The sequence below is a fragment of the Hibiscus syriacus genome, unplaced genomic scaffold (genome assembly GCF_006381635.1).
Source record: "Hibiscus syriacus cultivar Baekdansim isolate YM2019G1 unplaced genomic scaffold, ASM638163v2 tig00001732_pilon, whole genome shotgun sequence".
In the NCBI taxonomy this organism is placed as follows: domain Eukaryota; kingdom Viridiplantae; phylum Streptophyta; class Magnoliopsida; order Malvales; family Malvaceae; genus Hibiscus; species Hibiscus syriacus.
The window spans coordinates 326152-350601 of NW_024061886.1; the positions used below are offsets into that span (position 1 = coordinate 326152).

The 24450-nt window shown below is 36.5% G+C and overlaps 2 pseudogenes; one reads left to right on the top strand and one right to left on the bottom strand.

Annotated features, from left to right (window-relative positions):
- Positions 1-6209: 6209 nt before the first annotated feature.
- Positions 6210-7273, top strand: LOC120133152 (annotated as a pseudogene).
- Positions 7274-8992: 1719 nt separating this feature from the next.
- On the bottom strand, positions 8993-21704 carry LOC120133161 (annotated as a pseudogene).
- Positions 21705-24450: the final 2746 nt, after the last annotated feature.

Consider the following 24450-nt stretch of genomic DNA (forward strand, 5'->3'; position numbering starts at 1 on the left):
TATTATGACTGTTGGGCTGTTGAACAGGGGGGAATCGGTACCCCCTGGGGGGGAATCGGTACCCCCTGGACATTCTGTTTTTCTCGGAGGCAAAAACCTGCAGGGGGTATCTGTACCCCCTGGGGGGGTATCTGTACCCGGGGTATCTGTACCCCTGGGGGGGAATCTATACCCCCTGGGCAATCTTGAAACCCCTTAAAATATTTTTGGCTCAAATCCGAATTTTAATTGATTTTGAATTATTTTTGAAACCTTTTAAAAACTGTGAATAAATTCAATTAAGTCTAAAAACATTTTTTAAATTCAATTCAAGTCCAAAAACCATTTTGCCTTAAATTGTTATATCGAAACATAGTTCAACAATCTCCCCCTTTTTGATATAACAAAACATTTGAAAATTTGTTTTTGACAAAACTCCCCCTTAGTAAAACGTTTAATGAAAAATATACTAGTTGTTGGAAAACATATGAAAATGTTAAGCTCCCCATTTTCTCCTTTTTCATTAAGAAATTGAATTTTTCAAACCATAACCTCTCCCCCTTTTTGTTATATCAAAATAATTCAATAAACAAAATAATTCAAAATAACTTTGGAGAGTAAGTAGTAAATTTGACATTTTAAAAATCATTTGAAAAATCAAAACTCCCCCTGAATAAATGCATTCCAAATAAAATTAAGCTTTTAAGTTCATGACACTTAAACAAAATATTGAATTTCTACAAATAATAACAAACATGTTAGAGGCACATGAAATTCAATATATCCAAGTCTAAAATACTTTATGCAATACCAATTGTTGAAATTTGATATTAATACCAATTGTTAAAATTAATTGCATATGCATAAAGTTTTCCAAAAATGTTATGCATTTGAAAATTTTGATATCAATGTTAGAGAGATATCATTTTCATTTAAACCACATGCATAAACATTCAAATTTAGGTCAAAATTTTTTAAAATTTGTAAAATCAAAGTATTTGAAAATTGATATCAATTGTTAGAGAGATATCAATTGCATTACAACCAATTTTGACCAAAATTTTATTATGATGAACTAAAAATTTTGAAAAATTATTAAGACATTAAAATTTCATCATATTCTTTTTAACATACATGAGATTAAAAATAATACATAATTACTTAAAATCAAACTCATGCATGCTTAAAATTAAATTAGCAACCAAATAACCAAAATTAAAAGCATTAAGCTTAGAGGTTACCCATTCCTTTTCATGTGTAGCTAGAGCATCTTGAATATCATCATCTTCATCACCATTGCTCACACACACCTACAAGAGACATTCATTTCGATTTTGGTATCCAAATTGCTTTGGATCCTTGGACGTTAGTTTCAATGCCCCTTGTTCCTTTCGGAACCCATACTTGTCTAATTTTAAAATGTTTTCCTTTCTTCAAAGGACAAGTATGTTCCAAATGACCATGAAAATGGCAATGTGAGCATTTTTCCATTTTTACAATAATAGGTTATTTTTAGAAATTAATTCTTTTTCTTTTGTTAAGCCTTCAAGCTTAACTTCTAACTCAAAATTTTCTTTTCTAAATCATTTATTTTGATTTTGAAAGCTCTAAATCATTTTTCAAAATTTGATTTGATTTTCAAAATCAACTTTTGCTTTCAAAATCAAATTATCTTTAATTTTGAGTTTGAAATTAATTTCGTATATTGGAATTCATGGTCTCAAATCCCAAATACAACCTATTATAAGCATCTTGTAACTCATCAAAAGTAAATGAATTAAATTCATTTGAGTTAGAAGATACCTCAACTTCTTCATGAGTGGCCATGAGGCATAGGTTGACTACTTCATCTTCATCATCGTCTTCATCAACCTCATCACTTGAATCTTGATAGCTTTCATTGATGCCTACGTCCTCATTCTTCTTCTTCTTGTTTTTCTTCTCTTCCATTTCTTCATCTTCCTTCACCATCATCTCATGAGTGAGAAGGGAACCAATTAGCTCGTCGAGAGTGAGAGACTTTAGGTTTCTTGCTTCGATAATGGTCGTCTTCTTTGATTGCCACTCCTTTGGAAGAGAGTAATCATCTTCCTCACAAGCTTCTCATTTGGGATTACTTCTCCATATCCCTTGAGACCGTTGACAATCATAGAAAATCTATCCGTCATAGCTTGATGTCTTCATCGGGTTTCATCTTGAAGTTCTCGTAGCTATGGTTGAGAAGACTTTCTTTAATTCCCTCACTTCGTCGGTTCCTTCATGAGTGACTTGGAGCTTATCCCAAATTTCTTTGGCACTGGAACAAGATGAGACTCTTCCATATTCATTTGGGCCTAAAGCACAAAATAGAATATGTATAGCCTTAGAATTAAGCTGAAAATTTTTCTGCTCTTCTCTACTCCAATCGTTGTACTTGCCGGGTAGAAAGGAATAACCGTCCATGATTGAGTACCAAGCTCCTAGATTGTATGATTGAATGAAGTACATCATCTTATTCTTCCAATGTGCATAATTTGCTCCATTGAAGAAAAGGTGGCTTGTTGACCGGTTGTGAATCCATAATAGGATATTCTTCAAGATAATAAGCACCGGAGGTGGAAGCCATCTTCTCGGTCGTGTCGGGAATTGATAGAGCTTATTCGAGGATCGTCTCAAGGTGGTTAAACCTTCTTAATGAGTTAGGCTCTGATGCCAATTGTTGGGATTTTTGGAAGCTCGAAACGACAACCGGAACGATTTGCAAAGAGGGGTCGGAACGGTTTTGTGTTTAGGGAGTAAGGAGATTGAAAGATAGAGAATTGCACAGTGATTTATAGTGGTTCAACTTTCTCAAACAAAGTCTACGTCCACTACCTTAGCTCCTCACCAAGGATTTTCCAACAAATTCACTAATTTGTTCTTTCTTTTGAGGATAAAGAGTAACCTTACAAACTCCTCCCTAGTTTTTCCGGGCTAAACTAGAACCTTTCCCTAGCTTTTACACGGGATAAGCTAGAACCTTTCCCCTTTACAAAATGATAAAATAAGTAAACAAGAAAACCTCTAAGGTAGGTGTTTACAAGATTGAGCTCACAAGACAAATATATACAAGAGAAAGATGAAATGAATGAAAATTCTTCTCTTGTGTTTGATTGCTTGGATAGTGTTCTTACTTCTTCAAGTGTCCTCAGATTGTATTATAGCTTGGAATGAGTTTGAAGTTGTATATAGCCGTTGGGGATGTTTGGAGCCGTTTGGGGATGATTTTATACTCAAAATGGTTGCCCAGAATAGAGGGAATCGGTACCCCTTCATAGGGAATCGATATCTCTTCATAATATTCAAATATTATGACTGTTGGGCTGTTGAACAGGGGGGGAATCGGTACCCCTTGGGGGGGAATCGGTACCCCCTGGACATTCTGTTTTTCTCGGAGGCAAAAACCTGCAGGGGGTATCTGTACCCCCTGGGGGGGTATCTGTACCCGGGGTATCTGTACCCCTGGGGGGGAATCTATACCCCCTGGGCAATCTTGAAACCCCTTAAAATATTTTTGGCTCAAATCCGAATTTTAATTGATTTTGAATTATTTTTGAAACCTTTTAAAAACTTTGAATAAATTCAATTAAGTCTAAAAACATTTTTTAAATTCAATTCAAGTCCAAAAACCATTTTGCCTTAAATTGTTATATCGAAACATAGTTCAACAAAACTTTATAATAACTCAACCAAATTAAAGGTCAACCAAAACAGCAGACATAAACAATACATTAAATTTTACTAATCAAATGAAACCAATTAGTCATATGGTCTGTGGCTCCTGAGTCAATTAACTAGGAATTTTGGGTAAGTATGCGAGTGGATAGTTTCGAGACATTAGAATCATGAGAAAAAGAAGAGGATATACCTGAGAATACCAAATTGCATGTACATGTAGAGGAAGGTTTCTCCAAGGATTCCAATAGACTCTTTAATTTTTCAACTTCTTCCCTGTTAAGCTCAGCATATTGTTCTTCAGCCTCCTTAACAACTAGTTTAGTTGTATGCCCTCTGTTCTGTCCTCTTGATGAATCCCCTTTCTCGGTAAAATTCTGACTTGTTGATTGAGACTTTCCATGTAACCTCCAACATTTATCTTTAGTGTGGTGTGGCTTCTCCCAGTAAATACACCATAAAGAGTATTTATTAAGTGTTCTTGTTGCTTCTGGTCTACCTTAAAAAATCTATTGTTCTAGGCGTGTTGATTCCTCATTTACAACCCTAGTGACCAATGTTGAACTCTCTATTTGGTTGATTTCAACTACCATCACCCCATTCTTTCTTCTTTAGCCAGAATGATAGCAATGGTCTCGTTCAGTGATGGCAAATCTTTTTTTCATAGGATCTGGACTTTCACTGCATCAAACTCAATGTTCAGTCCAACAAGAAATTATAAATCATTCTTTCTCAACAAACCTTTTTAGGATTGCAGCATTCACTGCATTTCATTTGAATTCATTGATAATGATCCATTTCCTGTCAAATATTTTACAGTATATAGAATATTTTGTAATTGTCTTACTTCCCTGTTTAGTAGATGAAATTTTGCTCTTAATTTCATATATTTGGGCAGCATCTCGTCCTTTGAATAGGTTTGCTTCATAGCCTCCAATATCTCCTTGGCTGTCCAAGAAACATACAAGTGTCACTAATCTCAGACACATTGAATTCCACAGCCAAGACATAACTAATTAGTCTTGCTCATCTCAAACTTCAAACCTAGGGTCTCATTCTTTAGGGCCAATTCATAGGAGATCATTGAGCTTACCTCTTCCTTTTAGGAACGTTTTAAACCTGCTGGGACCACTTAAGATAGTTCTTACATTCAATCTATAGTCTGCTTGTATTTTGTAAGTCACTAATAGGATTGGGGTGACTTCCTTCACCCATCGTGCCTCTTGAATGGTTTCAGCTCCACTGGAATCAATTTCATCACCCATATTTTTGTTGGGCAAATACTAAGTTCTTTGAAGGGAGTATAGCGGCTAAGTGGGATTATTTGAGGATAACTGGACTCGAAAAGAAGAGATGGAGAGGCATGATACCATGACAAAATTGGGTTGTCTCTCGATAATTGATTATTCTTTATGTAGAAAATACACAAATTTAAATACACACATTGCTGCCTCATCTTAGGAAACTGCTAAGCTTGGTAATTAATTGATTCTAGGAGTAATTCTAATCCCATAAAGTTAGGGATTCTAATTAATAGAATATATTTACGAAGATCCTACATAATCTTCCTAATTTAGGAAGCTAATCTCTGACAATTTGCATCTAACATACTTCCTCACAATCTTTCTAAGATTTGTTCTATTGCAACTAGAGCTTACAAAAATTTGACAAATTTCTAATCTTTTTTGTGATTCTAGAATCAAAGTTCATGCAATTATTAATTATAATGCAATAACAAAACAAGTAGCCAACAACCAAAGTTAATGATGATATAATATCAGCAAGAAACATCCAAGAGTTCAAACCATTTCAAATACCTGAACTTGCAATCCAAAATAAAGAACAATAATTCAAAAGACGAAACTAAGTAATTAACAATTAAATGAGTAAGAGGAACTTAGAATTGTTACTATGGATAAAATTGGTAAGCAAATGAATCATTTTCCAAACACGCAGCTATATTCATAATTAGAAACAAAATTGGAGTTATATAACACTTGCAAATTTCCCAGTCTTTTCAAAGAAGGTAGGACGAGCCCCTTGTCCTCCCACAACAACATCTTTCGCCGCTGCTTCCTCTTCGCCTGAAACTTTCTGACTTTGGCTATGAGGATTCGGGCTCGAGCAGTTCTATAAAGAAAAAACAAACAGCAAAATCAAACTCATTAGAGAAAGTGAAGATGAAAGAAATCTGTAATTTTAGATATGTAAAGATAAAGGTAAAAAAATTGTAAGAGAAAAGCAAAGAGGAAGGAAATCTTAAGCCAGAGGGAAAGAGAGAAGAGAGAATAAGTGAAACAAACAGACCCTGAGTGTATAAGAAACTTCAGTAGAATTTAAGCACAGAACATCAGCTATACAACTCTAAACTAGAGACAATCATAAAAATGTCAAGTTGCAGAATATGCCAACAACAGGCACAACGTTTAGCATACACAACTATTAATTAGATGAACAATAGCATAACATTAAAAGTAGTTACAGCAGACTTGTAGTACCCCTGATGGACTGAAAGACATTATTACACATATTTGACGATGAGTGTTGCATATGAATATTTGTTCAATTTACTTATATATTGCACGATCATATTTTGATTGGTACATAAAAAGAGAGATTGTTTCTCTTAAACTCTGAAGCTCAAATGCATATAAGCAACTTTGCCACATGCTAAAGAAAGATTCTTAAATACAGGAAAGATGCAAAACGTAGGAGAACTCTAATTACATGCCTCATACAAGCGATTTATCTGATGAGTTTGACAGACAACAGAACAGATGAAAATGTTCTTGCCCCATGCGGTGGATGACCTTCAAGTACAAGCTAGCCCATACTTTGATTGGTGAAACGAATGGATTTAAACTTGTACCAGTATTAGAAAGGGATCAGTCAGCAGTCCTGGCCGACTTTGTGCTCATTACACCTAGTGGAGCACTGAAGGATGGTTTTATCTCTGCAAGGAACTTACTCTGACTTGTGTTACTTTCAAGTTCTAATTAAAAAAAAAAAGGAAAGAAGGGATATCAAGATGACCTCCACTTTCTAGCTTGGGAAAGCTTGAAGGGATCGGTAAGATTAATGAGCTTTGGGGGAATGGGGGCAATAAAAAACAGTCAGTGAAAGGCATGGAAGAAGGAATGTATGTTTTGCAGATAGGCCTTGCTTTACAATTGAGAAAAGCATTGGTTAAAGAAGGGATATAATTAGATGCTCATTTTTTTTGTGTACATTACCTTCTATTTCATTGGCTATCAGCTTAAGAAATATTAGGCTGGGTAAGTCGATGCTCCTTCAAACAATGTACCTCAGGCCAGTGGTGATGTGGAGATCAAGGATACTCTTTCAGACTAAGAATCGATTAGGTCATATATACAGGGAGAAGGCTTATGTGGGATTGAAATATGGGTGTCTCACCTTCATGTGAATAATGGTGATTATATCTGCTGCCAGTAGCACACCGGCCCCAAAGGAACCAAGGAAAGAAATGCAGACAAGGAGAATAAAATGGGCAAGTTGCAGCAAAGTTGTTTGGTAATATCAAAGGAGAACAAAGTTTCTCGAGGCTCATGGGTGGGATCAATGGCAGCCGACAGGTAAATGAAAACAATAAAACAATTTTTTTATACATCGACTGACTCAAGCATATCTGTGAACACATTCACATATTCTTTTCCTTAATAAGTGCACAAAAGTCCCATAATTTGAGAAGAAAGTTGGCATATACATTGCAAATGTGAAAAGCCAATAGTTCTGTTAACAAATTCAGAAATGACAAACATAGATAGGCATATGAGTACGATCTTCAATAGCAACAAAAGACGAGATTCTACTAACAAACAGAATACTGTATAGTTCAGCAGACTTCAACTAAAAAAGCATATATGCTGTGTGCCTTCATTCTTTGATGGCTATTGAATCCCCAATTGTTGTTCTATCAGTGTCAGAATATTACATCTTCATACATGAACTCGCCATGAAAAATTAAAAACTTGTCATTTCAGACTCTGATTTCTTTTGCAGTTCCAATGCAAGTTCCAGAGTCACCTCCACTTCACCCATGCACGGTCGTTCATCTTCCGTAACAGAGATACAACATATAGCAATCTCCATAAATTTGTTGAAGCACTCTGGGGCTATCCTCCCCTTTAAATATGGATCAATGTAGTGATAAAGGGTCCCATTCCTAAAACACAAAGATGTCCATCCACACAACGATCTTTCCTCATTGTTCATCCCAAAGCGAAATGTTGCTGTTCGACCAAGAATTACTTCGAGTAAGACAACACCAAATGAATAGACGTCAATTTTTTCCGACAGGTACTTGGTGCGGTAATATTCTGGATCAAGGTATCCGAAAGCACCCTCAACTGGTGCCTCTTTTCTTTTCAAAGCTTTTGACATGCTCCGAGGTCCTAACTTGGACACAAAGAAACCAGAAAGCTTAGGAACCAATTCATGATCTAAAAGAAGTATTGGTGGTCACGTTGCGGTGCATTACTACTACTTGGTTCCGGTATGAAGGTAAGTAATCCACGCGCTGCATCAATGCAAATTTCTAGCCTCTTTTCCCAAGGAAGTGGATTAGCATTGATAACATTACCATGGAGACAATCGTAAGCGACCGATTGCACAGATATTCATAAACAAGGATTGTTTCTCCCTTCTCATCGCAGAATCCAATGAGAGATTCAACATTTAAGTGATTCAACTGGCAAAGTAAGACCACTTCAGTTCGGAATAAAGTAAGACCTAATTTCATGCGTCTGATAGCAACAGTAAATGCCCCATCATCTATAATCCCTTTGTATACAGATCCGAAAAATACTTGTTCCGATAATCAAGCCTTCATCGAAGTTGGCGGTGGCAGCTTTGATCTCCTCTAGTGAAAATTGACGAACGGATAGTTCCTCCGGAAGTGTGGAATACGATTTCCAAGAAGATCCTCGTTGACTCCTTCGTTGCGAAATGAAGACAACCGCTTTCTTAGTGAGTTGAAAGAAACGTAAACGTGAGCTTGAAGAACCTGCCATGATGGTAGATGAGAATAAGGATGGCGATTTAGCTGTCGGACAATGAAATTTCACACTTTTTGAATTTTAAGCCTTAAACCCTAAATACTAATCGGGCGATCGTGACGATGACGGATGGTATTTTGGATTAAATTATATAAATAGTCATTGATATTTGAATAGTTATCTTTTCCCTACTAATATTTAAAAAATGATTCGATCATTGACATTATTAATTTATAATAAATTGGTAATTCACCGTTATGGGAGTGATGGAATCGCATTATTTTGACTTATCATTTGACTCTCATCTATGAGAAAGTTTCCACAACCATGAGCTTGGTCGGAACCATCTTCACCATTCCTGCTTCTCCGTTCTTCAAGAACTTAGACTCCTTTTCAAGCTCCTACCAGATGTCTATCGACTTGTTGAATAGTCAGTAAATTTGACTGTGTGATATGGAAGGTGTGCTAATTAAGGACCAATGCATATTCGTTTCCAATTTAACCAAGGTGGTTCATAATGAGAGGTGAAGTTGACAACTTCTTTGGCAGGATCGTCCTTTGAATTTGAAGTAACATAACCACACTTAAAATCCTTAACTGCGACGTCCTTCACATTGAACCCAACATTGTCACCAGGAAAAGCCTTTGGGAGGGATTCATGGTGCATCTCAACAGACTTGACTTTAGTAGTCAGACTAGAGGGACCAAAAGTCATAACCATATCGGGCTTAAGGACACCGGTCTCAACACGACTAACAGGAAAAGGTCTAGTACTGTATATCTTGTAGACATCCTGAAGTGGGAGATAGAGTGGCTTGTCCGAGGGCCTCTTGGCCCTTGGGCTCATAGATCTAGTCAATAGCCTTAAGGAGAGTAAGACCCTTATACCAGTCAAGGCTGTAGACCTCTCAATCATGTTTTCACCCTCAAAACCAGAGATTGAAACAAATGAGATCTTCTCAGGGTTGTAACCTCTGTTTTGAAAACCGGACCGGACCGGTAGGTTCAACTGAAAACTGTTACTTAGTTCGGTTCAATCTAAATCGGTTGAACCGTTATTAGTGAACCGGCCAGAACCGTTGAACCGTTCGAACCAGACCTGCTGAAAACCGGAAAAAACCGGAAAAAATCGGGAAAAACCGGGATTTTTGTTTTTTTAAAAAAAAAAAATTAAACCAAACAACATCGTTTGTTAAACGAGTCAAGTCGAACTCGAGTATTGCTGAGCTCGACTCGAACTTGAAAACTTTAAAAGTAAGCTCAACTCAACTCAAACTCACAAGCTAAAAATTATCAAGTTCAACTCAAACTCGAAATATAATATTGAAACTTAAACTCAAAAAGGCTTGAACTTAAAAAAAAATTAGAAGCTCGATTGAAGCCTAAAATTCGAGCTTGATTGAAGTGAAAGAATAGTTCACTCAATGCTCACCAAAAGGCTCCATGATTTTGAATGCCAAATTACCTCTATTATTTATAGAAGTTAGTTGTGATGCGCTTCTATGTTTCTTTAGCAATGTGAGATTGTTTTGTTCTCATATTTTACTCTTAGACTTTTGGGATGCCTTTTATGTTTCTTAGCCATGTGGGATTGTTTTTTAAAAAAATTAAACCAAACAATATCATTTTGTTATGATTTTTTAACCCCAAATTTATTTTTAATTATAGTTATATAATTATATTTATTATTTAATATGTTTTACCTTAAATATTATGTTATTGTTAATTTGAATCATTTTGTTTCACTTGATTTTATGGTTTTTAACTTATATATGTTATGACTTGCTTTGAATATGACTTGTGATATAAAAAATTATTTTTTATTAAATATTTTTGGTATTTTTATTTAATTTTTTAAATAATTATGACGTCGTTCGACCGATCGGTCGGACCGATTCGACCGGTTGAATCAGTGAATCGACAGCATGACCGGTTCGCTAACCGGTCCGGTTCTGAAAACCATGATTGTAACCAACCTTCTTAAGATAAGAAAGACTTCTTTTACAATTTCATCATACCTTGTGTTAGAGTATTTCAGAGTTATGACATCTATCTTGTTACAACAGCAAATCATTGGCTTGACACTAAGGGGGGGTTTGATTCAAGGATTGTGGGATTCTCATGGGATGGGAATCCCACATTTCCATGTTTGGTTAGTCGGGAATCTTATTTCCGATAATTTTATTACCAATAGTAGATTTTTTGGGGTATATTACCGGGAATGTCATTACCTCCTTCCCTTAGGTATTGTAACATTACCGGTTTTTTGGATTAAATACCCTTAAATTTTATTTTTTTCAAAAATATCTTTCTTCTGTCATTGAATAATAAAAATTCTACGAAGGTTAAATTACAAATTTATCCTTAAAATAGAGAAAATCGCCTCAGTGACAAAAAATGCCTTATAATATACGATTTTAACCAACTTTTTTTGGATTTGCCAAAATGACCAACAAAATCGCAACGCGAACCCCAGAATCGCAAATCAGTTTCCAAAATCGCAATGCGATAGTACAAATTCGCATTGCGATTTTCCAGAATCGCAACGCGAATATGAAAATCGCAACGCGAACACATAAATCGCAACGCGAATATGAAAATCGCAACGCGAACACATAAATCGCAACGCGTATCCGTAAACCGCAATGCGTATCCGTATATCGCAACGCGTATCCGTAAATCGCAACGATAATCCGTAAATCGCAACGAGAATCTGTAAATCGCAACGATAATCCGTAAATCGCAACGAGAATCTGTAAATCACAACACTGAAATTTTGGGTATATAACTACGCAACAGCAGCAAATCATAAACTAAATCCCTAAATTGCAACTCATTCCATCTCCATCTATCACTCTCTCCGGCGACATCCGTTCCTATATCCAACGACATCCTTCCCAATCCGGCAACAGGTTTTAGTTTCGCAGCTCGTCTGTTTAGTAAATTAATTTACAACCATGAAATATCTAATGTTGATCATGTTTGGATAGATTTGTGTTTTGGAGGGTCATGGGATAATGTTCATGGTGTGTTTTACAATATATGCCTTTACCCATGAATCTTCAACTAAAATTGTCTTTACAAAAGTTAACTTATGAAACTCTAATGCTACGTGTTTCAAATAAATTGAATTTAGAGCCCCTAAGTGGATTTAGGCTCTCTTATCAGAGAAATGGTAAAGTTTATTTGTTAACCGACAATGAAGATGTTGAACGATTCATTGCTTACATTAGTGTTTCACAAGATGAGTTACATTGTATGTTGTTGAACCTAGAAGTAGTATTGTTGGGTCAGTAGCGGGTAGTAATCAACTAAGTTTTTTTCAAACCCACAACCTTTCTCTAATCCAAATCCCAATCAACTTTCAGCACCAAATTCGGTTTTCGTATTGACCAGTTAGACGATGATGAGCCAACAGAAAAAATTATGACTAGTCAGTATTCGAAATTTGGTCTTGGTCAATATCCGGACTTTGATATTGGTCAATACACGGATTTTGATGATGTTTCAGAAGAAAAACAGACCTGCGTGTAATGATTTTGATATTGGTCAATACCCGAATTTTGATGATGAAACAGCCGTTGCCGAAGAATGTATTGTTGATGATAATAAGGAGGAAGTTACGACTGTGAATGAACATGTTGAACATCCATTCTGTAATTCATATAATCCTGAAGAAGAAAAAGAAGAAAAAAGTCCCCGAAGAAAAGAAAATGCCACGGGCGTATAACTGGAATATGCCAGAATTACTTCAGATACCGGAAGAAGAGTTGGTAAAGAAAGCAGTTGATTGTTACAAAAGTTATTCGTATCAAGAAAGATGATTGTTTTGATACAAAGGAAGAATTGAAGATAGCTTTGTATACGAAATGTGTGGAAGATGGCTATCAACTAAAAGTTAACAAATCAAGCAAAGATCGTTTCGAAACAAGGTGTATGATTGACAAAAACTGTACGCGGCGTATGATTGCAAAGAGAATAAAAGATTGCGAAATGTTTCAGTTAGGACTTTTATTGATAAACATACATGTTCAAGAACCCAAGTTTTTCCTCACCATAGACAGGCAAACAAAAAGGTGTTGGGTGGTTTTCTGGCTGAGTTAATGTTTTTGAATGGCAGGGTATATCGGGGACATGAAATTATGACTGACATGAATGCTCGGTTCAAGATTAGTATATCATATTCTCAAGCTTGGAGAGCCAAATGTTATGCCTTGGAATTGTTGAGGGGGTCGCCAGAAGCATCGTTTGCCCAACTGCCGGCTTATTGTCACAATTAAAGCTGAAAAATCCTGGGGTCGGTAACTCATATCAAAACAGATAGAGATGGACACTTTGAGTTGCTGTTTATCGCCATTGGTGCTACGTTAGTAAATCAATATAATTTGTTGACTCATTTTTGTTAGTTACATGCATTTCACATTTAAATGATTGTATTCTTGTGTATATTATTTTGTAGATTCGTTCGTTTATTACTTGCATGCGCCCAGTATTATAGTTGACGGAGCACATTTGAAAGGTCGATACCTTGGAGTAAACTTATTAGCAGTAGCCATGGATGTAACAATAGGATATTGCCAATAGCTTACGGGGTTGGCAAATCTGAAACCTCTGATTCATGGACATGGTTTATGGGGGCATCTTAGGGATTGCATAGGTCCTATTAGCAATCTGACAATCATATCCGATAGGGCAAACTCAATTGACAACGCTGTTAGAAGGTGTTTCCCAGATGCTTTCATGGACTTTGTTGGTGTTCATTTGTATAGAAATCTAAAAATCAAGGTCTGCTGGTATAAAAAAGCACAAATGGACATACTGGAGGCTGTAAAAGCTTATCGGGAAGTGGATTTCAATAAGCATATAATTGTTTAAGACGTGTTTTGCCTCAGTGTGCTCAAACACTAGAAGATGTCGGGTTTGAAAGATGGTCAAGAGTACATCAACTTGGAGCAAGATATGGTTTCATGACGTCTATAGTGCAGAATCAATCAACGCTCTAAGTCGTCATTCCCGGAAATTACCATTACTATGTTAATGGAGTTTTTTTCGAGCCTCTATTCAACAGTGGTACTACAAGAAAAGAAACCATGCAGGTATTATTTCTTTGAATTCGTACTTATCATATTTATATATTTTACTAAGTATGTTATTTAAATTTACAGGAATTACTAAGTATGTTTATTTAAATTTACAGGAACATTGGAACATCGTGTTACACCATGGACTGAAAAAGATAACGAAACGTGTTGTGAAGTCAACGTCATGGAGAGTTGAACCATGTTCAAACACTTTGTTTCAAGTACTGGATAATAACTTAAATGGGCTAGTCGATCTAATGCAAAGACGTGTAGTTGTATGAAATGGCAAACATCTGGTTATCCGTGTGGCATGTTATAAAAGTTGCTCTTCATTTAAACCAAGATGATTCAAGCGCATACGCTATGGATTGCTACACTACAGAAGTTTATCGACAGACTTATGCCGAGATTGTCTACCCTATTCCACATCCTTCTGAGTGGGACATACCAGATGACTTACAAACAGTTTGCCACCAGCCATGGACAGAAGGCTACCTGGCCGACCAAAAAGTCACGATCGTATACCGTCTAAGGGTGAAGAGAAGAAGAGATCGACATGTAGTCGGTGCAAGGAAAGTGGTCATACAAGGTTGACATGTGGATCACCAGTGCCATCAAAATCATCTTTTCCTCTACCAAAATATGGATCCTCATCAAAATCCAAAGCTCATATGGTGTCAAGCAAAAGGCAATCATCTTTAAAATCCCAATCACAATTGGCTTCACCTTTGGGACTGTTAACTTAGGTGATTTTTAAATGCAAACGTTGTATTATGTGGATTTTATGTGTGAACTTTTAACATTTTCAGTTGAATTAATGACTCAGGCCAACCATTTTGACTTAACCAACTCTTGTTATTCAGTTGTATCACTATTAGGCATGCATTGACTATCGCAACACGGAAATTACAATCGCAACGAGAATCGCAATGCGAAATGAAAATCCCAACATGAAAATCGCAATGCGGAAATGAAAATCGCAATGCGAAATGAAAATCGCAATGCGAAATGAAAATCGCAACGAGAGAATCACAATGCGGAAATGAAATCGCAATGCGAAATGAAAATCGCAACGAGAGAATCGCAATGCGGAAATGAAAATCGCAATGCGAAATGAAAATCGAACGAGAGAATCGCAATGCGGAAATGAAAATCGCAATGCGAAATGAAAATCGCATTGCGATTCTCTCGTTGCGATTTCATTTCCGCATTGCGATTTTCATTTCGCATTGCGATTCTCTCGTTGCGATTTTCATTTCGCATTGCGATTTTCATTTCGCATTGCGATAGTCATTTTTGCCTTCAACATAATGCAGATTGAAATCAACAAAATCAACCATTACATTTCAATCAATTAAACAAGCACAAATAAGAATTATGTTCGCATCAATTACACAAATCAACTTTTACAAATCAACTTTTACAATCAATTAAACAATCAAAAAACAATCAATTAAACTATTGAATCAACTTTTGCAGCCATACATCATTTTCACGCAGTTCACTTCTGAGATTAACCTGCAGAAACCAAACATTTGCTCAAACAACACTTTCTACACATCTAAAACCTACAAACAGCAAATTATGAATTCTAGGTACTTAACCAAACATTTTCAAACCAAAAGTCTATAAACTACAATTGTTTATGGACATTTTTATAACGCGGATGCAGGTAGGCAGCGTCTCGTATATATCGATTTAGCCATATAATGCCGAAACCACAAGCCTACTGCAGCTCTATCTCTATCGGTGGGAGGTAGATACTTGGTGCTTCCGTCGTCAACGCCCAACGCCAAGCATACGAGAGGACCACAATCTCCTCTGGCTTTTTCGTTTGTTGTGGCGCGGTCCGTCTCTAATAACTGTAATATTGAGCTTCTTTGGCTTCTTGTTTCCAGAACGAGTCCAATAATTGATCGCATCCAAGAATTTAGCCAAATGAGAGCTCCATCCCTTAATAATCTCTTAAATCAGCCAATGATATGTAATTTATCATGCTGTCATACACTATTGTCTTAAGGGATGGGAGCTGAAGCTCGACGAGAATCCAATGTTTACGTTCCAAAACAGGGATAAACACTTGCAATCATAAGTAATAATTCATTCATCTGCGCACTTATTTCATAAAAACCTTTAAACTCAATCTAAATAAATACTAACCTTATCGACCTCCCACCATGCAGGATAAGTTTAGCTTGTCCATTGCCCAAATCAAATGATTCATCTCGTGCATTCTTCAGTGAACGGCGTTAAAAGACGTCGGCATAATTGTATATCGTATATTTTTATTTTCTTAAGTTTCTTATTATTAGAAGACGTGTCACCCACGCATCGATATGCTGTTTTACAAAAAAGACATATATAGTGACTTACATAATTAAAAAAAATTAATCAAATTGAAATATAGATCAATATAAGACTTACCCCCCCATCGAAATAGCCATTGTCTTCGACCCTAATAATACGCCCCCCAAGACCGATCAGCAACAAATAGATATCATCAGTGAGCTTGCATATGTCAGTGAAACACCCCTGGCTCCGCTCATGTAGATAAAAATCAACTGCGGTCTTAGCCCAAAGGGTGTTATCCAGAATGTGTCCGGTAGTTGTTTCCTCTCACTTCAGATACGGTATGGTACTGGCCGGTAACTCATACGAGAGCCAACTTGAATCCATCATGTCCGGCACGTCAGAGGGTTTCTCAAGAAGCCTACATATGACGCCATGTGAATCGGGCTCTTGAATGGTGGGAGGACCTCTTCAATGATGACAGTGGCCTCTTGAACGGTGGGAGGGGACTCTCGAGGAATGATAGGGGGGCTTCTTCAACGATAGGAGTGGACTCTTGAGGGATGACAGGCGAGTCGGGCTTCTTCTTGCGGTGTCTTCGCACTATTGGGGTGTACGGAGACTTAATAGCACGTGCACGCTGTCTGATGCGTGAACTCCGTCGTGCAAGCATAACCCGACGTAAAGCATCCACTCTATCGGGCCGCTAAATAATTAAATACAAAAATCATTAAACAGACATATTTAAACAGTGAAACAAGACAAATAGTTTCAAACTTGCATTGTATTCACCAAGTCATTATTCTATCATAGTTCACAAAATGCATCAGATAACAAAGAAAATATGTTTCAAACTAATACCCTGAAGTTATTTGTCTGTTTTAATACCCTGAAGTTAGTATTTGTCTTTGTTTTGTCTATTGGTTGAAGTAATGCAATCCATTCAAGTTCAATTGCAGAAGAAGAAATAGTTACTTTCGCAACACGAAACTTAAAATCGCAACGCGAAATGAGAATCGCAACGAGAAACCAAAATCGCAATGCGAAACCAAAATCGCAACGCAAAATGAAAACCGCAACGACAGAATCGCAATGCGAAATGAAAATCGCAACGAGAGAATCGCAACGCGAAATGAAATCGCAATGCGATTTTGGTTTCGCGTTGCGATTTTGTCGTTGCGATTTGGTTTCGCGTTGCGATTCTGTCGTTGCGATTTTCATTTGTGTTGCGAAAGTAAACTATTCTTCTTCTGCAAATTGAAACTTGAATGGATTGCATTACTTCAACCAATAGACAAAACAAAGACAAATACTGACTTCAGGGTATTAGTTAGCAGAATTGGCAGCAACCGAACAAATTTACTTCAACCAAAAGACAAAACAAAGACAAATACTATTCACAGTGTTAAAGAATACACAGTTTAGCAGAATTGGTAGCAACCGAACAAATTTACTTTCAACCAAAAGACAAAACAAAGACAAATACTATTCACAGTGTTAAAGAATACACAGTTTAGCAGAATTGGCAGCAACCGAATAATTTACTAAGCAATCTAAGTGAAATGGCTAATCTAAGTGAAATTACGAGTAATTTATCATTAAGTTAAATATGGAAAATCTTAAACTTACCTCGTTGCGTAGAGTATGAACCTCATTCTGCAACAATACTATCATCTCACGTAGAGCGGCAACCTCAAATCTTAAACTTACCTCGTTGCGTAGAGTATGAACCTCATTCTGCAACAATACTATCATCTCACGTAGAGCGGCAACCTCACCACGTAAAGTTGACACCTCCACACGCCATGCACCATCGTTATCGCGTAGAGAGAAGAGGCTCGATATGTGACGGGATAGGTGATGCTCTCGTTCTAGAGGTGTCGGGTCGATCCGGTGATGGCTCTGGGTGAGGTGATGGCTCTCGAATTAGAGGAAGTGGATGCTGCTCTCATCCGTGCCATCAAAAAAACTCTGACTAGCTTGCCACCATCAGTGGCAAGCTCTTCCTCCGTGGTGTGAGTCTTTGTAATGGAATGTTGGCCTCCTAACAATATAAAAACTCAAACAAAGTTAAACGTCTACTATTATAACTTGTTTATATATTATATGAAATATTTGTGTTAACTTACATTATTTATTGTCGCATATGGTATTAAGTCTTCCCAATCCAACAGATTTTCCTCTTCCAGGAAATAGCCCTGGGAATATCATTTGACGTTTTTTTTGCATATGTACGCATGCTGGGGAAAGCCTCGAATATCCAAATCTACAAACAATATATAACAAAATTAGTAATTGTTAAATAATTAATTATAATTTTAGAAACATTATATAGAAATTCTTACCTTAAAGCCCAAACAAAGCCTGACAAAGTGTATTTCGACCCATCGCCACGCAAACTTTTGCGGTCATCAAAGGCAGTAGACAACTTAGTCCAGGTAGCTTTCCATATATACGAACCCCACGGAAACAGATTCCATGCATTCAGGTCCTCTACCAATATTATTAGCTCCCGAGGAATAGTTTGGCCTCTCTGCCTAAAAAGCCGGCATACACAAGTAGTAGAAGGCATACTCGGACAACATCGACGTCATCCATCCGAGTGAAACCAGCTTTCTTATTAAACAATTTCTTCAGGTCGTCGACGTGTAGGTTCGGCTTCTCCATTGACTCATCCGGAAAAACCCGGGATAACCATGATGGCGGGCGATATGACGAGTGTACCGGCCTACATCATCGTGTCCGAATCGTAGACCAGTGATTAAGCAGAACTCCTTCGCCCAAAACAGTATACGCTGGTGGAAAAATGAAACCATATCTCTTCCTCACCACGTTGTATACTGTCGGGTAGATTTGATGTCATGGTCTGAAGCCACAAATGGGTCAAATTAGCATCTCCACCCGAATGCTGTACTCATTATGGCCCGAAGCAGGTTTCCTCAAACAATTGTCTTTGTGCATGTGAAAGCTTCGAAGCAATTGTAGTGGCTAGGCTAACTTTATTCCTTAATGTCAATGAAGCCGAAAAAAATTTCTACAAAAACAATAAACATAAGTTATATACCAAAAACTACACTGTGAAGATATACCAAAACATAAACATAAAAAGTAGTATTTATTCTTGAAACTAAAATTTGCAACACTGTTTTGTCTTTTGGTTGAAATGAAAATCGCAACGAGAGAATGACTGTCGCAACGAGAGAAATGAAAATCGCAACGAGAGAATCGCAACGCGAAATGAAAATCGCAATGCGATTTGGTTTCGCGTTGCGATTCTCGTTGCGATTTTCATTTCGCGTTGCGATTCTCTCGTTGCGATTTTCATTTTTCTCGTTGCAGATAGTCATTTTCCGTTGTGATTTCATTTCTCTCGTTGCGACTCTTCTGCAAATTGAAACTTGAATGGATTGCATTACTTCAACCAAAGACAGAACAAAGACAAAGACAAATACTAACTTGAAAATCGCAATGAGAGATAGCAACGCGAAATGAAAATCGCAACGAGATCGTAACGCGAAATGAAATCTAAGTGAAATGGTTAATCTATTATTGAAATGACCAGTAAACTTATCATCAGTTTTCAATATGAAAAACCTACAATAATGCAAAAATTTCAAAATAAAAATAATTAAAAAAACTAACCCTCGGAGGTTGATTTTCCATTTCTGAATATGTGAGGGATTTTCTGACCGTGAATGGTTGTGAGGGATTTCGCCGGAGATGGGGACGGAATCTTCGGAGATGGGGACGGATTTCGCCGTAGAGAGTGAGAGATGGAGATGGGACTGAGTTGTGATTTTAGGTTTTAGGTTATGAGTTGCGATTACGGGATTTTGTCTTAATATTCGTTTTTGTAATTTGAAAATAAAATACGCGTAGCGATTATAATGGCGCTTTAAAAATCGCGTTGCGATTTATGGATACGCGTTGCGATTTTACGTATTGTCGTTGCGATTTACGGATACGCGTTGCGATATACGGATACGCATTGCGATTTACGGATACACGTTGCGGTTTACGGATACGCGTTGCGATTTATGTGTTCGCGTTGCGATTTTCATATTCGCGTTGCGATTCTGGAAAATCGCAATGCGAATTTGTACTATCGCATTGCGATTTTCAAGAATCGCGTTGCGACTTTGGAAACTGATTTGCGATTCTGGGGATCGCGTTGTGATTTTTATTTCGCGTTGCGATTTTGTTGGTCATTTTGGCAAATCCAAAAAAAGTTGGTTAAAATCGTATATTTTAAGGCATTTTTGGTCACTGAGGCGATTTTCTCTTTGTAATATTATACAAATATATAATAAGGACAATTTGGTCAAATATACATTTCAATAATCTTTTATTCCTTTAACCAAACACGGTAATCTTACATTCCTGCTAAAATAACCAAACACAAAATACAACATTCCCAGTAATCCTATTCCCTGGTAATCTTTTATTTTCTGGTAATCTTTTATTCCCACTGGTAATCTTACATTCCGTGAACCAAACGCACCCTAAGGGTAAATGCAAGCAAAGCATGCTTACATGTTTGAGTTCTGACCATCGTTAAAGATAATGGCTTCAAACTACCGGTGGTTGAATTAATAATGAGAACAACACAGTCAGCCTGAAAGGTACCAGTAATTATTGTTGAAAAAGAAACCGTAAAATTAAATCGTTAGCACTGGTTGAAAAGCTATAAAACGAATAAACAAAGAATGAATATTGTCTGGTATTAACCATTGCCTTGGAAACGAATTCGTCTCAATGTGAATAATTCCTGCTATAGGCGTTCGTCCGTCGAGGTTAGCACGATCTCTCCAAAAATTAAAGCGACCTATCAGTGGTATTGCTTTTCTTTAACACTGAAAAAAACTTTAAATGAAAGGAGTGAAATTGTTTGTAAGCAATCGTATTTCGTTCTTGATGATATGAAAAGTGAAAACAAGGTCATAGTATTTATAGGCGTGACACTGGGTTAAGCTCGTCCGTAAAATTCATAATAAATTTGGATTTTAATTTTTTTTATTACTAATAAATCTGGCCTCAAACTTGTCCAGATTCGTCTAATAATATAGTTGTCATAACTATTAACCAACAAGTCAACCGGCTGGAATTATGCATTGTTAATTAGCTGATAGAATCGATAACTAAGTTGTTGTCTGATGCATTGAAGATTTGAACCTAGCCCTAAACCTTCTAGGTTAATTCTGTAGAAATTCAGTAGTCAATCTTTAAAGAATTCTTCTGTATTTCTCTAAAAAGACAAAACGTGTCTGGACGTGTCAAAGACATATTACCATTGTCACGCTCACGAACCGATCGGATGATGGTAGCGCGCACGTGTGAGAGAATTATTTTACCATATTCATTAAGGAAGAAAAGAATTCCCCTTTAAATACTTCTCAAAGGCATTTTCCTTCACAATGTGAAATATGTGCCCTTATTCATTTGTGCACTTAGTCCATTTATGCACTACTAACAATCATGTTCATGATAAAGTCACGGTCAAGGGCATCAATAACAATGCATTAGTATTACTATTTGATGGTCTCAAACTTCCACAATGTAACATCAATGGTATACCACGTTCACCCTCAGCCTTAAGCTTGTTAAGCACCCGAACATACTTCAATGGCTTTTTTTTTTTTACTTTCATGGAAGAAGATTATCTCAAACAATGTCGCAATAACCAGTTGTAGATCCTTTTTTAGTTAACTCTCCCCCCCAACTTGCATCAATGTATATTTTTATCTCACAATTTTCACTCTTTTATAATAGTAATTGTGACTTGATATTATCTTTAGCTATAAAGATTCAATTTACAATCTCTAGATGTTTTTCTTGTGGACCACTCATGTTGGCTAATGTTTCTGAGAATAATGTCTGGTCTGGATGTGAAAGATAACCAACTTGCCTACTAGTCTGTCTTTTTGGTATTCTTTGTCGACTACACTCCATCTTCATTCTTCTTTAGTTTTAGATTAAGATCTATAGGTGTTTCCACTTGTTTGCAATCAAGCATTCTAATTTCAGTAATCAAGTTTAAAATGTATTCCTTTGAGAGATCGTAATCCCTACATTACATTGAGCGACCTACATACCTAGAAAGCATTTGAAAGTAGCAAGAGGATCCTTGGCCCCCCTTAATTATATTTTTAATTGTTAGTTAATATAAAAAATATACATTTTTAAAAAATAAATAAAAAATTTATCAGCCCCTCAATTAAAAACAATTGTATTTATAGAAAATAAAAAATATTTTAGCCTCCGCTGTAAAAAATTCCTACTTCCGCCCTTGAGTACTAATGTCATTGTTTTAAATTGTGTCATGGAGCTGCGATTTATAAAAGGATTTTGAACTATTGGTTTTTTTTAAAAGATAAACTTTGAGTATTGATTTCGAAAAACAAAAATGATTAGATACTTTGGTGGTTTCGTGTGACATTTTAATTTTCCGGACTTCGGGTCGGATCAGATTAGGGTATTACATTTGGATTCAATTGATAATCATTATTGAAGAATAACCGTCTAAGGGGTTTCGTGGAAGAAGTGAAGAATATGTTCTCAAGGTGGAGAACTTGTTTGTTGAAGTAGAGAATTGTTTTTGTTGAGTTTGAGTATCTCATCGAATTTGAGTGTTTTGTCTCGAAACCTTTGAACTTTCAAAATTCACGTAAAGATGGAGCTTTATTAGAGTTGGACTCGAATTCAAAGTGCCAAAAATAAATTAATACATAAATTTGATAAAGTAAGAAATCTAGTTTGATTAAAAGTAGAAACTTTATTTTTATTTTACATAGGAAATCTAGTATTTGGGAAATTCTTATTTCTAGTTAACTTGGAATGCCCATGTCATAGTATTTGGAGAGGGAGAGAGTGTGTGGACATTTCACTAACAGTATGTTATGTTACTGACTTGATGAAGGGAAATAAAGAGATTGATATTAGGTTATTACAGAAAAGTATCAATAGGAATGGTCCTAAATGTCAGATTGGAGAATTTGTTTTAGTTTGCATTTTCGAGTTGCATGTTCTTTGATGTTGTAAATATGTAGCAGTTGTAACCCCGCTTTTGGAAAGGAAAGCTTCAGGTATATCCAAGAATCTGAGAATAATGCCAAGATAACACAGACATACCGCGCTACAATAACCAAGAATGCATCATAAAATGCCCACTAAAATCATAAGAGACAGATAACATAAAGCGTAACAAATATAACAATTAAAAACTGGTTTTCAGGACTCCATTTTCTATTTGCAGAACAAATGTATAGTTTTACATAAGGAAATCAGCTTAGTTCCCTCAATTCACTTGCAATCGACTCAAAGTCACACTATCCATAGTTGGATAGATGATCCAGAGACACTTTCTACATCAGAACTGTCTGGCGCAATCCGGATATTCCAAGGTTACTTTATAAAACATCATTGTCTACTTTGACTTTGTGGTGAGGGAAAAAATCACAAAATATGCTTCTTCATATATTCTCCATAGGGGCCTATGCATCGGATCGGAATCTGCTTTATCTTGAAATTCCAAACCACGCTCTAGCATCACCTACACTTCACTGATCTAGGGCCGTAAATCGTCAACTACATGAGTACAAGAACCGACGTGTCTGCGAACGTCTTGAGTATTCCGGTGCAATCTACCACTTCAAATATGGATCAATGTTATCATAAACGGTTCCTTCTCTAATAGACCAAAAACACAATAAACTAGAAAAGTGATCTCCCCATCATGTACTACAAATGGTCTTGTAGCACACAACAGTTCAAGTAAACAACCCCAAATGAATACACATCATATTTCTCCTCTAGTTGCACTATTTCAAAATACTTTGCATCCAAATAGCCTATATTACCCTGCACAAATGTATCTGTTTTTTCCTGAAGTTTTCGACTTGCTATAGAAACCAAAAGGCTTTTATCCAACATTGGATAGGAATATACCTTTGGAAAGATATTTAAAGGGCACCCTTTCTACTTTATATTGAATGTGGCTAGATAACTCCTTCGCGCACACGCGCCATCGCCATCTGTTATGGTCATTACGTGTTGTGCCACTCACATATATATTTGGATAGGAATATACCTTTGGAAGATATTTAAAGGGACACCCTTTCTACTTTATATGATGTGGCTAGATAACTCCTTCGCGCACGCGCGCCATCGCCATCTGTTATGGTCATTACGTGTTGTGCCACTCACATATTATATTTATAGACACATTTTTTGAATTTTATTACTGTAATTTAACAGCTATTATAGCTGGTTTCTCCTGTGTATTTTGACTATGAACCTAGAATATTTTTGTCTAAGTTCGTAGTTGATAGTCTTTTATTTCCAACTGTTACAATCATTCATGCAAAAAGTTATTGTTGTAATATTACAACCATAAT